The 17,604-nt window shown below is 32.6% G+C and overlaps 16 non-coding genes and 1 pseudogene across 16 annotated transcripts; all 17 read left to right on the top strand.

Annotated features, from left to right (window-relative positions):
• The first annotated feature begins 95 nt into the window (after positions 1-95).
• On the top strand, positions 96-311 carry LOC148539569 (small nucleolar RNA U3). The gene has a single exon (XR_015871024.1). It is a non-coding gene; the product is annotated as a small nucleolar RNA U3 (small nucleolar RNA).
• Positions 312-1,013: 702 nt separating this feature from the next.
• Positions 1,014-1,229, top strand: LOC148539568 (small nucleolar RNA U3). Its single transcript, XR_015870810.1, has one exon. It is a non-coding gene; the product is annotated as a small nucleolar RNA U3 (small nucleolar RNA).
• Positions 1,230-1,932: 703 nt separating this feature from the next.
• On the top strand, positions 1,933-2,148 carry LOC148539567 (small nucleolar RNA U3). The gene has a single exon (XR_015870808.1). It is a non-coding gene; the product is annotated as a small nucleolar RNA U3 (small nucleolar RNA).
• A 703-nt stretch (positions 2,149-2,851) lies between these two features.
• LOC148539566 (small nucleolar RNA U3) lies at positions 2,852-3,067 on the top strand. The gene has a single exon (XR_015870727.1). It is a non-coding gene; the product is annotated as a small nucleolar RNA U3 (small nucleolar RNA).
• A 702-nt stretch (positions 3,068-3,769) lies between these two features.
• On the top strand, positions 3,770-3,985 carry LOC148539565 (small nucleolar RNA U3). Its single transcript, XR_015870725.1, has one exon. It is a non-coding gene; the product is annotated as a small nucleolar RNA U3 (small nucleolar RNA).
• A 701-nt stretch (positions 3,986-4,686) lies between these two features.
• On the top strand, positions 4,687-4,902 carry LOC148539564 (small nucleolar RNA U3). Its single transcript, XR_015871000.1, has one exon. It is a non-coding gene; the product is annotated as a small nucleolar RNA U3 (small nucleolar RNA).
• Positions 4,903-5,604: 702 nt separating this feature from the next.
• On the top strand, positions 5,605-5,820 carry LOC148539563 (small nucleolar RNA U3). The gene has a single exon (XR_015871010.1). It is a non-coding gene; the product is annotated as a small nucleolar RNA U3 (small nucleolar RNA).
• Positions 5,821-6,523: 703 nt separating this feature from the next.
• LOC148539562 (small nucleolar RNA U3) lies at positions 6,524-6,739 on the top strand. Its single transcript, XR_015870822.1, has one exon. It is a non-coding gene; the product is annotated as a small nucleolar RNA U3 (small nucleolar RNA).
• A 702-nt stretch (positions 6,740-7,441) lies between these two features.
• Positions 7,442-7,657, top strand: LOC148539561 (small nucleolar RNA U3). Its single transcript, XR_015870723.1, has one exon. It is a non-coding gene; the product is annotated as a small nucleolar RNA U3 (small nucleolar RNA).
• A 703-nt stretch (positions 7,658-8,360) lies between these two features.
• On the top strand, positions 8,361-8,576 carry LOC148539560 (small nucleolar RNA U3). The gene has a single exon (XR_015870722.1). It is a non-coding gene; the product is annotated as a small nucleolar RNA U3 (small nucleolar RNA).
• A 703-nt stretch (positions 8,577-9,279) lies between these two features.
• On the top strand, positions 9,280-9,495 carry LOC148539559 (small nucleolar RNA U3). Its single transcript, XR_015870718.1, has one exon. It is a non-coding gene; the product is annotated as a small nucleolar RNA U3 (small nucleolar RNA).
• A 703-nt stretch (positions 9,496-10,198) lies between these two features.
• LOC148539558 (small nucleolar RNA U3) lies at positions 10,199-10,414 on the top strand. Its single transcript, XR_015870998.1, has one exon. It is a non-coding gene; the product is annotated as a small nucleolar RNA U3 (small nucleolar RNA).
• Positions 10,415-13,334: 2,920 nt separating this feature from the next.
• Positions 13,335-13,516, top strand: LOC148539557 (small nucleolar RNA U3; annotated as a pseudogene).
• A 703-nt stretch (positions 13,517-14,219) lies between these two features.
• On the top strand, positions 14,220-14,435 carry LOC148539556 (small nucleolar RNA U3). The gene has a single exon (XR_015870716.1). It is a non-coding gene; the product is annotated as a small nucleolar RNA U3 (small nucleolar RNA).
• Positions 14,436-15,138: 703 nt separating this feature from the next.
• LOC148539555 (small nucleolar RNA U3) lies at positions 15,139-15,354 on the top strand. The gene has a single exon (XR_015870714.1). It is a non-coding gene; the product is annotated as a small nucleolar RNA U3 (small nucleolar RNA).
• Positions 15,355-16,057: 703 nt separating this feature from the next.
• On the top strand, positions 16,058-16,273 carry LOC148539554 (small nucleolar RNA U3). The gene has a single exon (XR_015870957.1). It is a non-coding gene; the product is annotated as a small nucleolar RNA U3 (small nucleolar RNA).
• Positions 16,274-16,976: 703 nt separating this feature from the next.
• On the top strand, positions 16,977-17,192 carry LOC148539553 (small nucleolar RNA U3). Its single transcript, XR_015870959.1, has one exon. It is a non-coding gene; the product is annotated as a small nucleolar RNA U3 (small nucleolar RNA).
• The last annotated feature ends 412 nt before the right edge of the window (positions 17,193-17,604 follow it).

The raw sequence follows: 17,604 nt of genomic DNA, 5'->3' as shown, positions 1-17,604 counted from the left end.
ATCTTTATCCAGTTCCATGAATGGGACAAAAAAGTCACCATTACTTAATAGAGTAATTCATGTGGTCCAGCTAAATCATCATCAAAAGAATTGTTAAGACTATACTTTCAGAGATCATTTTTATAGGCAATGATGGGAGAAATGTGTTTGAAAGTGTCCAAACTCACCAACCACCATGATGAGTTTTAGGGCTTTCTTCTCAGCATGAAGGCAGTTGGCAACTCTGTTTCATACAGATGTTGTTTGCTTTTGATGACTGTGCCTCTTCTTCAACTAGAAGAAGTGGTGGAAGAGAGCTCATACAGAGTGGTTGATTACTTTCTTTAATATCAATAATAGATTACTTGTTTGTTCTCTAAAACAGAGCTTTGTCAAAATTAGGTGCACTTAAATGTACTTGGGAAATGCATGGGTTGATATCCTTACATTGTGTTTTTAGAATGCTCTCCATTAAAGACCAAATATATGTCTAAAAATAATCTTTTATTTTTTGAAGAATTATATAGTTTTATGAGGGCTAAAGTGTTATAGAAATAAGGGTTTTAACATAGAATTATCTTATTGTAGTTTATTGTTTTACTGTGCATAGAGTGTTTTGCAAAGCTAAAATTCATGTTATTCAAGCTTTACATTTACAAGCCACTGCTTAATTTTTTTTGCAATCTTAGAAAGGATAGATTTAATTTACAATTAGATTTTAGATTGAAATAATAGTGCATCAAGTGTTTCAATGCTAAATCTCCAATATATTCAATTGTATTTTTGGCCACAAAACATAATGCCTGTAAAAATGTCAATCCTTTGACCAATACTGTTTTAAAAATCTCAGTTTGCAGAGAAACCCATGTCATATTTATATTCAACTCATGAGATTTGTCTAGAAGATCAGGTAATTGGAAAAGTACTATTGTTGACAAAATCTTTATCCAGTTCCATGAATGGGACAAAAAAGTCACCATTACTTAAAAGAGTAATTCATGTGGTCCAGCTAAATCATCATCAAAAGAATTGTTAAGACTATACTTTCAGGGATCATTTCTATAGGCAATGATGGGAGAAATGTGTTTGAAAGTGTCCAAACTCACCAACCACCATGATGAGTTTTAGGGCTTTCTTCTCAGCATGAAGGCAGTTGGCAACTCTGTTTCATACAGATGTTGTTTGCTTTTGATGACTGTGCCTCTTCTTTAACTAGAAGAAGTGGTGGAAGAGAGCTCATTCAGAGTGGTTGATTACTTTCTTTAATATCAATAATAGATTACTTGTTTGTTCTCTAAAACAGAGCTTTTGTCAAAATTAGGTGCACTTAAATGTACTTGGGAAATGCATGGGTTGATTTCCTTACATTGTGTTTTTAGAATGCTCTCCATTAAAGACCAAATATATGTCTGAAAATAATCTTTTATTTTTTTAAGAATTATATAGTTTTATGAGGGCTAAAGTGTTATAGAAATAAGGGTTTTAACATAGAATTATCTTATTGTAGTTTATTGTTTTACTGTGCATAGAGTGTTTTGCAAAGCTAAAATTCATGTTATTCAAGCTTTACATTTACAAGCCACTGCTTAATTTTTTTTGCAATCTTAGAAAGGATAGATTTAATTTACAATTAGATTTTAGATTGAAATAATAGTGCATCAAGTGTTTCAATGCTAAATCTTCAATATATTCAATTGTATTTTTGGCCACAAAACATAATGCCTGTAAAAATGTCAATCCTTTGACCAATACTGTTTTAAAAATCTCACTTTGCAGAGAAACCCATGTCATATTTATATTCGACTCATGAGATTTGTCTAGAAGATCAGGTAATTGGAAAAGTACTATTGTTGACAAAATCTTTATCCAGTTCCATGAATGGGACAAAAAAGTCACCATTACTTAAAAGAGTAATTCATGTGGTCCAGCTAAATCATCATCAAAAGAATTGTTAAGACTATACTTTCAGGGATCATTTCTATAGGCAATGATGGGAGAAATGTGTTTGAAAGTGTCCAAACTCACCAACCACCATGATGAGTTTTAGGGCTTTCTTCTCAGCATGAAGGCAGTTGGCAACTCTGTTTCATACAGATGTTGTTTGCTTTTGATGACTGTGCCTCTTCTTTAACTAGAAGAAGTGGTGGAAGAGAGCTCATTCAGAGTGGTTGATTACTTTCTTTAATATCAATAATAGATTACTTGTTTGTTCTCTAAAACAGAGCTTTTGTCAAAATTAGGTGCACTTAAATGTACTTGGGAAATGCATGGGTTGATTTCCTTACATTGTGTTTTTAGAATGCTCTCCATTAAAGACCAAATATATGTCTGAAAATAATCTTTTATTTTTTTAAGAATTATATAGTTTTATGAGGGCTAAAGTGTTATAGAAATAAGGGTTTTAACATAGAATTATCTTATTGTAGTTTATTGTTTTACTGTGCATAGAGTGTTTTGCAAAGCTAAAATTCATGTTATTCAAGCTTTACATTTACAAGCCACTGCTTAATTTTTTTTGCAATCTTAGAAAGGATAGATTTAATTTACAATTAGATTTTAGATTGAAATAATAGTGCATCAAGTGTTTCAATGCTAAATCTTCAATATATTCAATTGTATTTTTGGCCACAAAACATAATGCCTGTAAAAATGTCAATCCTTTGACCAATACTGTTTTAAAAATCTCAGTTTGCAGAGAAACCCATGTCATATTTATATTCGACTCATGAGATTTGTCTAGAAGATCAGGTAATTGGAAAAGTACTATTGTTGACAAAATCTTTATCCAGTTCCATGAATGGGACAAAAAAGTCACCATTACTTAAAAGAGTAATTCATGTGGTCCAGCTAAATCATCATCAAAAGAATTGTTAAGACTATACTTTCAGGGATCATTTCTATAGGCAATGATGGGAGAAATGTGTTTGAAAGTGTCCAAACTCACCAACCACCATGATGAGTTTTAGGGCTTTCTTCTCAGCATGAAGGCAGTTGGCAACTCTGTTTCATACAGATGTTGTTTGCTTTTGATGACTGTGCCTCTTCTTCAACTAGAAGAAGTGGTGGAAGAGAGCTCATTCAGAGTGGTTGATTACTTTCTTTAATATCAATAATAGATTACTTGTTTGTTCTCTAAAACAGAGCTTTTGTCAAAATTAGGTGCACTTAAATGTACTTGGGAAATGCATGGGTTGATTTCCTTACATTGTGTTTTTAGAATGCTCTCCATTAAAGACCAAATATATGTCTAAAAATAATCTTTTATTTTTTGAAGAATTATATAGTTTTATGAGGGCTAAAGTGTTATAGAAATAAGGGTTTTAACATAGAATTATCTTATTGTAGTTTATTGTTTTACTGTGCATAGAGTGTTTTGCAAAGCTAAAATTCATGTTATTCAAGCTTTACATTTACAAGCCACTGCTTAATTTTTTTTGCAATCTTAGAAAGGATAGATTTAATTTACAATTAGATTTTAGATTGAAATAATAGTGCATCAAGTGTTTCAATGCTAAATCTTCAATATATTCAATTGTATTTTTGGCCACAAAACATAATGCCTGTAAAATGTCAATCCTTTGACCAATACTGTTTTAAAAATCTCAGTTTGCAGAGAAACCCATGTCATATTTATATTCGACTCATGAGATTTGTCTAGAAGATCAGGTAATTGGAAAAGTACTATTGTTGACAAAATCTTTATCCAGTTCCATGAATGGGACAAAAAAGTCACCATTACTTAAAAGAGTAATTCATGTGGTCCAGCTAAATCATCATCAAAAGAATTGTTAAGACTATACTTTCAGGGATCATTTCTATAGGCAATGATGGGAGAAATGTGTTTGAAAGTGTCCAAACTCACCAACCACCATGATGAGTTTTAGGGCTTTCTTCTCAGCATGAAGGCAGTTGGCAACTCTGTTTCATACAGATGTTGTTTGCTTTTGATGACTGTGCCTCTTCTTCAACTAGAAGAAGTGGTGGAAGAGAGCTCATTCAGAGTGGTTGATTACTTTCTTTAATATCAATAATAGATTACTTGTTTGTTCTCTAAAACAGAGCTTTTGTCAAAATTAGGTGCACTTAAATGTACTTGGGAAATGCATGGGTTGATTTCCTTACATTGTGTTTTTAGAATGCTCTCCATTAAAGACCAAATATATGTCTAAAAATAATCTTTTATTTTTTGAAGAATTATATAGTTTTATGAGGGCTAAAGTGTTATAGAAATAAGGGTTTTAACATAGAATTATCTTATTGTAGTTTATTGTTTTACTGTGCATAGAGTGTTTTGCAAAGCTAAAATTCATGTTATTCAAGCTTTACATTTACAAGCCACTGCTTAATTTTTTTTGCAATCTTAGAAAGGATAGATTTAATTTACAATTAGATTTTAGATTGAAATAATAGTGCATCAAGTGTTTCAATGCTAAATCTTCAATATATTCAATTGTATTTTTGGCCACAAAACATAATGCCTGTAAAATGTCAATCCTTTGACCAATACTGTTTTAAAAATCTCAGTTTGCAGAGAAACCCATGTCATATTTATATTCGACTCATGAGATTTGTCTAGAAGATCAGGTAATTGGAAAAGTACTATTGTTGACAAAATCTTTATCCAGTTCCATGAATGGGACAAAAAGTCACCATTACTTAATAGAGTAATTCATGTGGTCCAGCTAAATCATCATCAAAAGAATTGTTAAGACTATACTTTCAGAGATCATTTTTATAGGCAATGATGGGAGAAATGTGTTTGAAAGTGTCCAAACTCACCAACCACCATGATGAGTTTTAGGGCTTTCTTCTCAGCATGAAGGCAGTTGGCAACTCTGTTTCATACAGATGTTGTTTGCTTTTGATGACTGTGCCTCTTCTTCAACTAGAAGAAGTGGTGGAAGAGAGCTCATTCAGAGTGGTTGATTACTTTCTTTAATATCAATAATAGATTACTTGTTTGTTCTCTAAAACAGAGCTTTGTCAAAATTAGGTGCACTTAAATGTACTTGGGAAATGCATGGGTTGATATCCTTACATTGTGTTTTTAGAATGCTCTCCATTAAAGACCAAATATATGTCTAAAAATAATCTTTTATTTTTTTAAGAATTATATAGTTTTATGAGGGCTAAAGTGTTATAGAAATAAGGGTTTTAACATAGAATTATCTTATTGTAGTTTATTGTTTTACTGTGCATAGAGTGTTTTGCAAAGCTAAAATTCATGTTATTCAAGCTTTACATTTACAAGCCACTGCTTAATTTTTTTTGCAATCTTAGAAAGGATAGATTTAATTTACAATTAGATTTTAGATTGAAATAATAGTGCATCAAGTGTTTCAATGCTAAATCTTCAATATATTCAATTGTATTTTTGGCCACAAAACATAATGCCTGTAAAAATGTCAATCCTTTGACCAATACTGTTTTAAAAATCTCAGTTTGCAGAGAAACCCATGTCATATTTATATTCAACTCATGAGATTTGTCTAGAAGATCAGGTAATTGGAAAAGTACTATTGTTGACAAAATCTTTATCCAGTTCCATGAATGGGACAAAAAAGTCACCATTACTTAAAAGAGTAATTCATGTGGTCCAGCTAAATCATCATCAAAAGAATTGTTAAGACTATACTTTCATGGATCATTTCTATAGGCAATGATGGGAGAAATGTGTTTGAAAGTGTCCAAACTCACCAACCACCATGATGAGTTTTAGGGCTTTCTTCTCAGCATGAAGGCAGTTGGCAACTCTGTTTCATACAGATGTTGTTTGCTTTTGATGACTGTGCCTCTTCTTCAACTAGAAGAAGTGGTGGAAGAGAGCTCATTCAGAGTGGTTGATTACTTTCTTTAATATCAATAATAGATTACTTGTTTGTTCTCTAAAACAGAGCTTTTGTCAAAATTAGGTGCACTTAAATGTACTTGGGAAATGCATGTGTTGATTTCCTTACATTGTGTTTTTAGAATGCTCTCCATTAAAGACCAAATATATGTCTAAAAATAATCTTTTCTTTTTTTAAGAATTATATAGTTTTATGAGGGCTAAAGTGTTATAGAAATAAGGGTTTTAACATAGAATTATCTTATTGTAGTTTATTGTTTTACTGTGCATAGAGTGTTTTGCAAAGCTAAAATTCATGTTATTCAAGCTTTACATTTACAAGCCACTGCTTAATTTTTTTTGCAATCTTAGAAAGGATAGATTTAATTTACAATTAGATTTTAGATTGAAATAATAGTGCATCAAGTGTTTCAATGCTAAATCTTCAATATATTCAATTGTATTTTTGGCCACAAAACATAATGCCTGTAAAAATGTCAATCCTTTGACCAATACTGTTTTAAAAATCTCAGTTTGCAGAGAAACCCATGTCATATTTATATTCGACTCATGAGATTTGTCTAGAAGATCAGGTAATTGGAAAAGTACTATTGTTGACAAAATCTTTATCCAGTTCCATGAATGGGACAAAAAAGTCACCATTACTTAATAGAGTAATTCATGTGGTCCAGCTAAATCATCATCAAAAGAATTGTTAAGACTATACTTTCAGAGATCATTTCTATAGGCAATGATGGGAGAAATGTGTTTGAAAGTGTCCAAACTCACCAACCACCATGATGAGTTTTAGGGCTTTCTTCTCAGCATGAAGGCAGTTGGCAACTCTGTTTCATACAGATGTTGTTTGCTTTTGATGACTGTGCCTCTTCTTCAACTAGAAGAAGTGGTGGAAGAGAGCTCATTCAGAGTGGTTGATTACTTTCTTTAATATCAATAATAGATTACTTGTTTGTTCTCTAAAACAGAGCTTTGTCAAAATTAGGTGCACTTAAATGTACTTGGGAAATGCATGGGTTGATATCCTTACATTGTGTTTTTAGAATGCTCTCCATTAAAGACCAAATATATGTCTAAAAATAATCTTTTATTTTTTTAAGAATTATATAGTTTTATGAGGGCTAAAGTGTTATAGAAATAAGGGTTTTAACATAGAATTATCTTATTGTAGTTTATTGTTTTACTGTGCATAGAGTGTTTTGCAAAGCTAAAATTCATGTTATTCAAGCTTTACATTTACAAGCCACTGCTTAATTTTTTTTGCAATCTTAGAAAGGATAGATTTAATTTACAATTAGATTTTAGATTGAAATAATAGTGCATCAAGTGTTTCAATGCTAAATCTTCAATATATTCAATTGTATTTTTGGCCACAAAACATAATGCCTGTAAAAATGTCAATCCTTTGACCAATACTGTTTTAAAAATCTCAGTTTGCAGAGAAACCCATGTCATATTTATATTCAACTAATGAGATTTGTCTAGAAGATCAGGTAATTGGAAAAGTACTATTGTTGACAAAATCTTTATCCAGTTCCATGAATGGGACAAAAAAGTCACCATTACTTAAAAGAGTAATTCATGTGGTCCAGCTAAATCATCATCAAAAGAATTGATAAGACTATACTTTCAGGGATCATTTCTATAGGCAATGATGGGAGAAATGTGTTTGAAAGTGTCCAAACTCACCAACCACCATGATGAGTTTTAGGGCTTTCTTCTCAGCATGAAGGCAGTTGGCAACTCTGTTTCATACAGATGTTGTTTGCTTTTGATGACTGTGCCTCTTCTTCAACTAGAAGAAGTGGTGGAAGAGAGCTCATTCAGAGTGGTTGATTACTTTCTTTAATATCAATAATAGATTACTTGTTTGTTCTCTAAAACAGAGCTTTTGTCAAAATTAGGTGCACTTAAATGTACTTGGGAAATGCATGGGTTGATTTCCTTACATTGTGTTTTTAGAATGCTCTCCATTAAAGACCAAATATATGTCTAAAAATAATCTTTTATTTTTTGAAGAATTATATAGTTTTATGAGGGCTAAAGTGTTATAGAAATAAGGGTTTTAACATAGAATTATCTTATTGTAGTTTATTGTTTTACTGTGCATAGAGTGTTTTGCAAAGCTAAAATTCATGTTATTCAAGCTTTACATTTACAAGCCACTGCTTAATTTTTTTTGCAATCTTAGAAAGGATAGATTTAATTTACAATTAGATTTTAGATTTAAATAATAGTGCATCAAGTGTTTCAATGCTAAATCTTCAATATATTCAATTGTATTTTTGGCCACAAAACATAATGCCTGTAAAAATGTCAATCCTTTGACCAATACTGTTTTAAAAATCTCAGTTTGCAGAGAAACCCATGTCATATTTATATTCGACTCATGAGATTTGTCTAGAAGATCAGGTAATTGGAAAAGTACTATTGTTGACAAAATCTTTATCCAGTTCCATGAATGGGACAAAAAAGTCACCATTACTTAAAAGAGTAATTCATGTGGTCCAGCTAAATCATCATCAAAAGAATTGATAAGACTATACTTTCAGGGATCATTTCTATAGGCAATGATGGGAGAAATGTGTTTGAAAGTGTCCAAACTCACCAACCACCATGATGAGTTTTAGGGCTTTCTTCTCAGCATGAAGGCAGTTGGCAACTCTGTTTCATACAGATGTTGTTTGCTTTTGATGACTGTGCCTCTTCTTCAACTAGAAGAAGTGGTGGAAGAGAGCTCATTCAGAGTGGTTGATTACTTTCTTTAATATCAATAATAGATTACTTGTTTGTTCTCTAAAACAGAGCTTTTGTCAAAATTAGGTGCACTTAAATGTACTTGGGAAATGCATGGGTTGATTTCCTTACATTGTGTTTTTAGAATGCTCTCCATTAAAGACCAAATATATGTCTAAAAATAATCTTTTATTTTTTGAAGAATTATATAGTTTTATGAGGGCTAAAGTGTTATAGAAATAAGGGTTTTAACATAGAATTATCTTATTGTAGTTTATTGTTTTACTGTGCATAGAGTGTTTTGCAAAGCTAAAATTCATGTTATTCAAGCTTTACATTTACAAGCCACTGCTTAATTTTTTTTGCAATCTTAGAAAGGATAGATTTAATTTACAATTAGATTTTAGATTTAAATAATAGTGCATCAAGTGTTTCAATGCTAAATCTTCAATATATTCAATTGTATTTTTGGCCACAAAACATAATGCCTGTAAAAATGTCAATCCTTTGACCAATACTGTTTTAAAAATCTCAGTTTGCAGAGAAACCCATGTCATATTTATATTCGACTCATGAGATTTGTCTAGAAGATCAGGTAATTGGAAAAGTACTATTGTTGACAAAATCTTTATCCAGTTCCATGAATGGGACAAAAAAGTCACCATTACTTAAAAGAGTAATTCATGTGGTCCAGCTAAATCATCATCAAAAGAATTGTTAAGACTATACTTTCAGGGATCATTTCTATAGGCAATGATGGGAGAAATGTGTTTGAAAGTGTCCAAACTCACCAACCACCATGATGAGTTTTAGGGCTTTCTTCTCAGCATGAAGGCAGTTGGCAACTCTGTTTCATACAGATGTTGTTTGCTTTTGATGACTGTGCCTCTTCTTCAACTAGAAGAAGTGGTGGAAGAGAGCTCATTCAGAGTGGTTGATTACTTTCTTTAATATCAATAATAGATTACTTGTTTGTTCTCTAAAACAGAGCTTTTGTCAAAATTAGGTGCACTTAAATGTACTTGGGAAATGCATGTGTTGATTTCCTTACATTGTGTTTTTAGAATGCTCTCCATTAAAGACCAAATATATGTCTAAAAATAATCTTTTATTTTTTTAAGAATTATATAGTTTTATGAGGGCTAAAGTGTTATAGAAATAAGGGTTTTAACATAGAATTATCTTATTGTAGTTTATTGTTTTACTGTGCATAGAGTGTTTTGCAAAGCTAAAATTCATGTTATTCAAGCTTTACATTTACAAGCCACTGCTTAATTTTTTTTGCAATCTTAGAAAGGATAGATTTAATTTACAATTAGATTTTAGATTGAAATAATAGTGCATCAAGTGTTTCAATGCTAAATCTTCAATATATTCAATTGTATTTTTGGCCACAAAACATAATGCCTGTAAAAATGTCAATCCTTTGACCAATACTGTTTTAAAAATCTCAGTTTGCAGAGAAACCCATGTCATATTTATATTCGACTCATGAGATTTGTCTAGAAGATCAGGTAATTGGAAAAGTACTATTGTTGACAAAATCTTTATCCAGTTCCATGAATGGGACAAAAAAGTCACCATTACTTAATAGAGTAATTCATGTGGTCCAGCTAAATCATCATCAAAAGAATTGTTAAGACTATACTTTCAGAGATCATTTTTATAGGCAATGATGGGAGAAATGTGTTTGAAAGTGTCCAAACTCACCAACCACCATGATGAGTTTTAGGGCTTTCTTCTCAGCATGAAGGCAGTTGGCAACTCTGTTTCATACAGATGTTGTTTGCTTTTGATGACTGTGCCTCTTCTTCAACTAGAAGAAGTGGTGGAAGAGAGCTCATTCAGAGTGGTTGATTACTTTCTTTAATATCAATAATAGATTACTTGTTTGTTCTCTAAAACAGAGCTTTTGTCAAAATTAGATGCACTTAAATGTACTTGGGAAATGCATGTGTTGATTTCTTTACATTGTGTTTTCAGGGATCATTTCTATAGGCAATGATGGGAGAAATGGGGCAAGAGGTTGCAGATGATATTAAGGCAGTGAGGTTTGAGGTGAATAAGATGTTGGAGGAGAGGGGTAGACAGATTTTATATAGTGTGAAAGTTGAACATATGGAGAAGGATGAAAGATGTAGCAGGTTTTTTTTCAACAAGATATGTGGAGGGTCTAAGGATATGGATGTGGTATTGGATGATAGTGGTATGGAAGTGGGTGCGGAAGATGTTATGCTTGAGGTTGAGAAATTTTATAAGAAATTGTATGAATGGAAGGTGGGTGATGGAGATATGCAGAGTGAGGTGCTGAGTGCTGTTAGTGAAAAAGTCAATATGGGTGATTGTGATTTATTATTGAATGATATGTCTGAGGATGAGGTGAAAGATGTATTGAAGAGCATGGGGAGGAATAAATCTCCTGGTAAGGATGGTTTGCCTGTTGAATTTTATATGAGTATGTGGGATGTTGTGAAAGTTGATTTGGTTGAAGTCATGCGTTATATTTTTGTGAATGGCCGGATGAATGATTCTATGAAAGAAGGTGTGGTTGTTTTAATTCTTAAAAAAGGTGATAGGCGGTGTTTGGCAAATTGGAGGCCTATTACACTATTGAACTCCGATTATAAGTTGTTTGCAAAGCTGATAGCATGTCGTATGAGAGTGGTTATTAGTCAGGTGATTGGTGAGGAGCAGGTATGTGCGGTCCCAGGACGTCGTATGCATGATAATTTAATGTTGTTGCGTGATATGATAGGTGATTGTCTAGTAAGAAAGCAGAAGATGTATGTGATGGCGCTTGATTTCGAAAAAGCATATGATAGAGTGTCTCATGTATTTATGTTTAATGTTCTGGTGCGGATGGGTTTTCCTGGGGAGTTTGTGAATAAGATTAGATGTTTGTATGCAGGTGCTTGTAGTAGATTGTTGGTGAATGGGTATTTGAGTGAGCATGTTAGTATTGAGTCTGGGGTACGTCAGGGTTGTCCTTTGTCTCCTATTATGTTCATTTGTGTGCTTGAGCCTTTGTTATGTATGTTGCGTAGGGATAAGGTTGTTAGAGGTTTTTTGGTGCCTGGAAGTAATGGGAGATGTGTGAAAACACTAGCTTATATGGATGATGTGGTTGTTGTGGGTGGAAGTAAGGTTACTTTGGACAGAGCAAAATTATTAATACAGTTGTTTTGTGGGGCATCTGCCTTTAAGGTTAATTGGGACAAGTCCAAAGTGAAAGGGTTTGGGGACAGTAGTGTGAGGGATAGTCAGATGGAGTGTGTGTCAGGTGGGATAAAGGTGTTAGGGGTTATTTTTGATGAGTGTCTGAATGGTAAGGAAAGTTGGGATGAAGTAGGGAGGAAAGTGGCTAAAAAGCTTAACTTTTGGAATTTAAGAAAATTGACTATGTTTGGGAAGGTTCTAATTATTAAAGCAGTGGTGTTACCTATGTTATTGCATATTGCAAATGTGTTTCCGCCAGGTTCCCGGGGTGTGAGGAAGATTAATAGAATGCTGTTTCTTTTCTTTTGGGGATGTAAGATGGAGCGTCTGAAACGTGAACATGTGATGAAAGAGTGGCAGAATGGAGGTATGAGGTTTCCAAATTTAGAAGTGTATTTTGGGTTGAATTATATTGCTCAAGTTTTGAGATTGATGGAGATTGATAGTAAGGCTGCTTATATGATGAAATATATGGCTGGTTGGATGATGTGTGGCTTGAAGTGGCGTGTCAGGGAAAATGCAGTGCCAATGGCGTTTAGAGTGTGTAATTGGTATAGTGTGATTGAAGTGTTTGTGAGGAAATTTGATTTATTAGGGGTGAGTGTGAAGGACTTCAGAGAAAGGAAGAATGTTATTAAAATGTTGAAGGGGCGTGAGGAGGTTTGTCTTATTGATGGTTTGACTTCCACAGATAGTGTGAGAACATGGAAGATGATTAATGTGAGTGGTTTGAATAATAGACAGAGGGAGGTGGTATGGATGAAGCTTCATGGTGTGTTGTCTGTGAGACAAGTGCTGTTGAAAAGACATTTGGTTTTGTCAGAAGAGTGTCCACGGGAAGGGTGTAGAGGTTTTGAGAGTGTGATCCATTTGTTTTGGAATTGTTCATATGCACAGCGTGTGTGGAAGGATTTGGGTGGTTTGATAAAAGAGTTGTCTGGGATTCAGGTGATGTCATGGAAGGTGGCTATGTTTGGGCTGGGTGCGTGTGGTAGTGTGAATGAAAGGTTGCTGTGGCTAATTATGGTATGTGTTTCGGAAGTTTTGTGGGATGTTAGGAATATTTATGTGTTTAGACGAGATGATATTGATGCAAGGGAATGTATTCATATGATACTGGGGAAACTTTACACATGTTATATGTGGGATAAGCATGCTGGTGGGGGGGAGGATGCAGAGGGGTTGTGGAAACATAGGAAATGGAAAGAAATTGTTTGTTTAAGTTAGCTGGGGTGGGAGGAGTGCTAGTGTTTTAGGGATGATTTTTTTGTAGTATGTTTATAATTTGTTTAAGGGGTGATGTTATTTCAGTGATAGTACTTATTGGTGTTTTTGTTATTAATAAGTTTTGTGGAAAGGATCTATGTCTTTGTTTGTTGTTTTTTTTTCTGGTAAGTTAATATGATGTACAGTAATTGGAATTTTTCTTTTGGTGGATGAAACCTAATGATGAGTTGTTAGATACTTCAAACAGTGGCTGTATCCCTTTTGGGAATGGAGAAGTTATCTTACACCTGAACGGTTTCAAAAAAAAAAAAAAAAAAAAAAAAAAAAAAAAATGATGGGAGAAATGTGTTTGAAAGTGTCCAAACTCACCAACCACCATGATGAGTTTTAGGGCTTTCTTCTCAGCATGAAGGCAGTTGGCAACTCTGTTTCATACAGATGTTGTTTGCTTTTGATGACTGTGCCTCTTCTTCAACTAGAAGAAGTGGTGGAAGAGAGCTCATTCAGAGTGGTTGATTACTTTCTTTAATATCAATAATAGATTACTTGTTTGTTCTCTAAAACAGAGCTTTTGTCAAAATTAGGTGCAGTTAAATGTACTTGGGAAATGCATGGGTTGATTTCCTTACATTGTGTTTTTAGAATGCTCTCCATTAAAGACCAAATATATGTCTAAAAATAATCTTTTATTTTTTTAAGAATTATATAGTTTTATGAGGGCTAAAGTGTTATAGAAATAAGGGTTTTAACATAGAATTATCTTATTGTAGTTTATTGTTTTACTGTGCATAGAGTGTTTTGCAAAGCTAAAATTCATGTTATTCAAGCTTTACATTTACAAGCCACTGCTTAATTTTTTTTGCAATCTTAGAAAGGATAGATTTAATTTACAATTAGATTTTAGATTGAAATAATAGTGCATCAAGTGTTTCAATGCTAAATCTTCAATATATTCAATTGTATTTTTGGCCACAAAACATAATGCCTGTAAAAATGTCAATCCTTTGACCAATACTGTTTTAAAAATCTCAGTTTGCAGAGAAACCCATGTCATATTTATATTCAACTCATGAGATTTGTCTAGAAGATCAGGTAATTGGAAAAGTACTATTGTTGACAAAATCTTTATCCAGTTCCATGAATGGGACAAAAAAGTCACCATTACTTAAAAGAGTAATTCATGTGGACCAGCTAAATCATCATCAAAAGAAATGTTAAGACTATACTTTCAGGGATCATTTCTATAGGCAATGATGGGAGAAATGTGTTTGAAAGTGTCCAAACTCACCAACCACCATGATGAGTTTTAGGGCTTTCTTCTCAGCATGAAGGCAGTTGGCAACTCTGTTTCATACAGATGTTGTTTGCTTTTGATGACTGTGCCTCTTCTTCAACTAGAAGAAGTGGTGGAAGAGAGCTCATTCAGAGTGGTTGATTACTTTCTTTAATATCAATAATAGATTACTTGTTTGTTCTCTAAAACAGAGCTTTTGTCAAAATTAGGTGCAGTTAAATGTACTTGGGAAATGCATGTGTTGATTTCCTTACATTGTGTTTTTAGAATGCTCTCTATTAAAGACCAAATATATGTCTAAAAATAATCTTTTATTTTTTGAAGAATTATATAGTTTTATGAGGGCTAAAGTGTTATAGAAATAAGGGTTTTAACATAGAATTATCTTATTGTAGTTTATTGTTTTACTGTGCATAGAGTGTTTTGCAAAGCTAAAATTCATGTTATTCAAGCTTTACATTTACAAGCCACTGCTTAATTTTTTTTGCAATCTTAGAAAGGATAGATTTAATTTACAATTAGATTTTAGATTGAAATAATAGTGCATCAAGTGTTTCAATGCTAAATCTTCAATATATTCAATTGTATTTTTGGACACAAAACATAATGCCTGTAAAAATGTCAATCCTTTGACCAATACTGTTTTAAAAATCTCAGTTTGCAGAGAAACCCATGTCATATTTATATTCGACTCATGAGATTTGTCTAGAAGATCAGGTAATTGGAAAAGTACTATTGTTGACAAAATCTTTATCCAGTTCCATGAATGGGACAAAAAAGTCACCATTACTTAAAAGAGTAATTCATGTGGTCCAGCTAAATCATCATCAAAAGAATTGTTAAGACTATACTTTCAGGGATCATTTCTATAGGCAATGATGGGAGAAATGTGTTTGAAAGTGTCCAAACTCACCAACCACCATGATGAGTTTTAGGGCTTTCTTCTCAGCATGAAGGCAGTTGGCAACTCTGTTTCATACAGATGTTGTTTGCTTTTGATGACTGTGCCTCTTCTTCAACTAGAAGAAGTGGTGGAAGAGAGCTCATTCAGAGTGGTTGATTACTTTCTTTAATATCAATAATAGATTACTTGTTTGTTCTCTAAAACAGAGCTTTTGTCAAAATTAGGTGCAGTTAAATGTACTTGGGAAATGCATGTGTTGATTTCCTTACATTGTGTTTTTAGAATGCTCTCTATTAAAGACCAAATATATGTCTAAAAATAATCTTTTATTTTTTGAAGAATTATATAGTTTTATGAGGGCTAAAGTGTTATAGAAATAAGGGTTTTAACATAGAATTATCTTATTGTAGTTTATTGTTTTACTGTGCATAGAGTGTTTTGCAAAGCTAAAATTCATGTTATTCAAGCTTTACATTTACAAGCCACTGCTTAATTTTTTTTGCAATCTTAGAAAGGATAGATTTAATTTACAATTAGATTTTAGATTGAAATAATAGTGCATCAAGTGTTTCAATGCTAAATCTTCAATATATTCAATTGTATTTTTGGACACAAAACATAATGCCTGTAAAAATGTCAATCCTTTGACCAATACTGTTTTAAAAATCTCAGTTTGCAGAGAAACCCATGTCATATTTATATTCGACTCATGAGATTTGTCTAGAAGATCAGGTAATTGGAAAAGTACTATTGTTGACAAAATCTTTATCCAGTTCCATGAATGGGACAAAAAAGTCACCATTACTTAAAAGAGTAATTCATGTGGTCCAGCTAAATCATCATCAAAAGAATTGTTAAGACTATACTTTCAGGGATCATTTCTATAGGCAATGATGGGAGAAATGTGTTTGAAAGTGTCCAAACTCACCAACCACCATGATGAGTTTTAAGGCTTTCTTCTCAGCATGAAGGCAGTTGGCAACTCTGTTTCATACAGATGTTGTTTGCTTTTGATGACTGTGCCTCTTCTTCAACTAGAAGAAGTGGTGGAAGAGAGCTCATTCAGAGTGGTTGATTACTTTCTTTAATATCAATAATAGATTACTTGTTTGTTCTCTAAAACAGAGCTTTTGTCAAAATTAGGTGCACTTAAATGTACTTGGGAAATGCATGGGTTGATTTCCTTACATTGTGTTTTTAGAATGCTCTCCATTAAAGACCAAATATATGTCTAAAAATAATCTTTTATTTTTTGAAGAATTATATAGTTTTATGAGGGCTAAAGTGTTATAGAAATAAGGGTTTTAACATAGAATTATCTTATTGTAGTTTATTGTTTTACTGTGCATAGAGTGTTTTGCAAAGCTAAAATTCATGTTATTCAAGCTTTACATTTACAAGCCACTGCTTAATTTTTTTTGCAATCTTAGAAAGGATAGATTTAATTTACAATTAGATTTTAGATTGAAATAATAGTGCATCAAGTGTTTCAATGCTAAATCTTCAATATATTCAATTGTATTTTTGGCCACAAAACATAATGCCTGTAAAAATGTCAATCCTTTGACCAATACTGTTTTAAAAATCTCAGTTTGCAGAGAAACCCATGTCATATTTATATTCGACTCATGAGATTTGTCTAGAAGATCAGGTAATTGGAAAAGTACTATTGTTGACAAAATCTTTATCCAGTTCCATGAATGGGACAAAAAAGTCACCATTACTTAAAAGAGTAATTCATGTGGTCCAGCTAAATCATCATCAAAAGAATTGTTAAGACTATACTTTCAGGGATCATTTCTATAGGCAATGATGGGAGAAATGTGTTTGAAAGTGTCCAAACTCACCAACCACCATGATGAGTTTTAGGACTTTCTTCTCAGCATGAAGGCAGTTGGCAACTCTGTTTCATACAGATGTTGTTTGCTTTTGATGACTGTGCCTCTTCTTCAACTAGAAGAAGTGGTGGAAGAGAGCTCATTCAGAGTGGTTGATTACTTTCTTTAATATCAATAATAGATTACTTGTTTGTTCTCTAAAACAGAGCTTTTGTCAAAATTAGGTGCAGTTAAATGTACTTGGGAAATGCATGGGTTGATTTCCTTACATTGTGTTTTTAGAATGCTCTCCATTAAAGACCAAATATATGTCTAAAAATAATCTTTTATTTTTTTAAGAATTATATAGTTTTATGAGGGCTAAAGTGTTATAGAAATAAGGGTTTTAACATAGAATTATCTTATTGTAGTTTATTGTTTTACTGTGCATAGAGTGTTTTGCAAAGCTAAAATTCATGTTATTCAAGCTTTACATTTACAAGCCACTGCTTAATTTTTTTTGCAATCTTAGAAAGGATAGATTTAATTTACAATTAGATTTTAGATTGAAATAATAGTGCATCAA

Source organism: Taudactylus pleione, unplaced genomic scaffold (genome assembly GCF_031769625.1).
Source record: "Taudactylus pleione unplaced genomic scaffold, aTauple2 ptg000026l, whole genome shotgun sequence".
Classification (NCBI taxonomy): domain Eukaryota; kingdom Metazoa; phylum Chordata; class Amphibia; order Anura; family Myobatrachidae; genus Taudactylus; species Taudactylus pleione.
The sequence above is the reverse complement of the archived record's forward strand: the minus strand, read 5'-3'. Positions and strand labels throughout refer to the sequence as shown.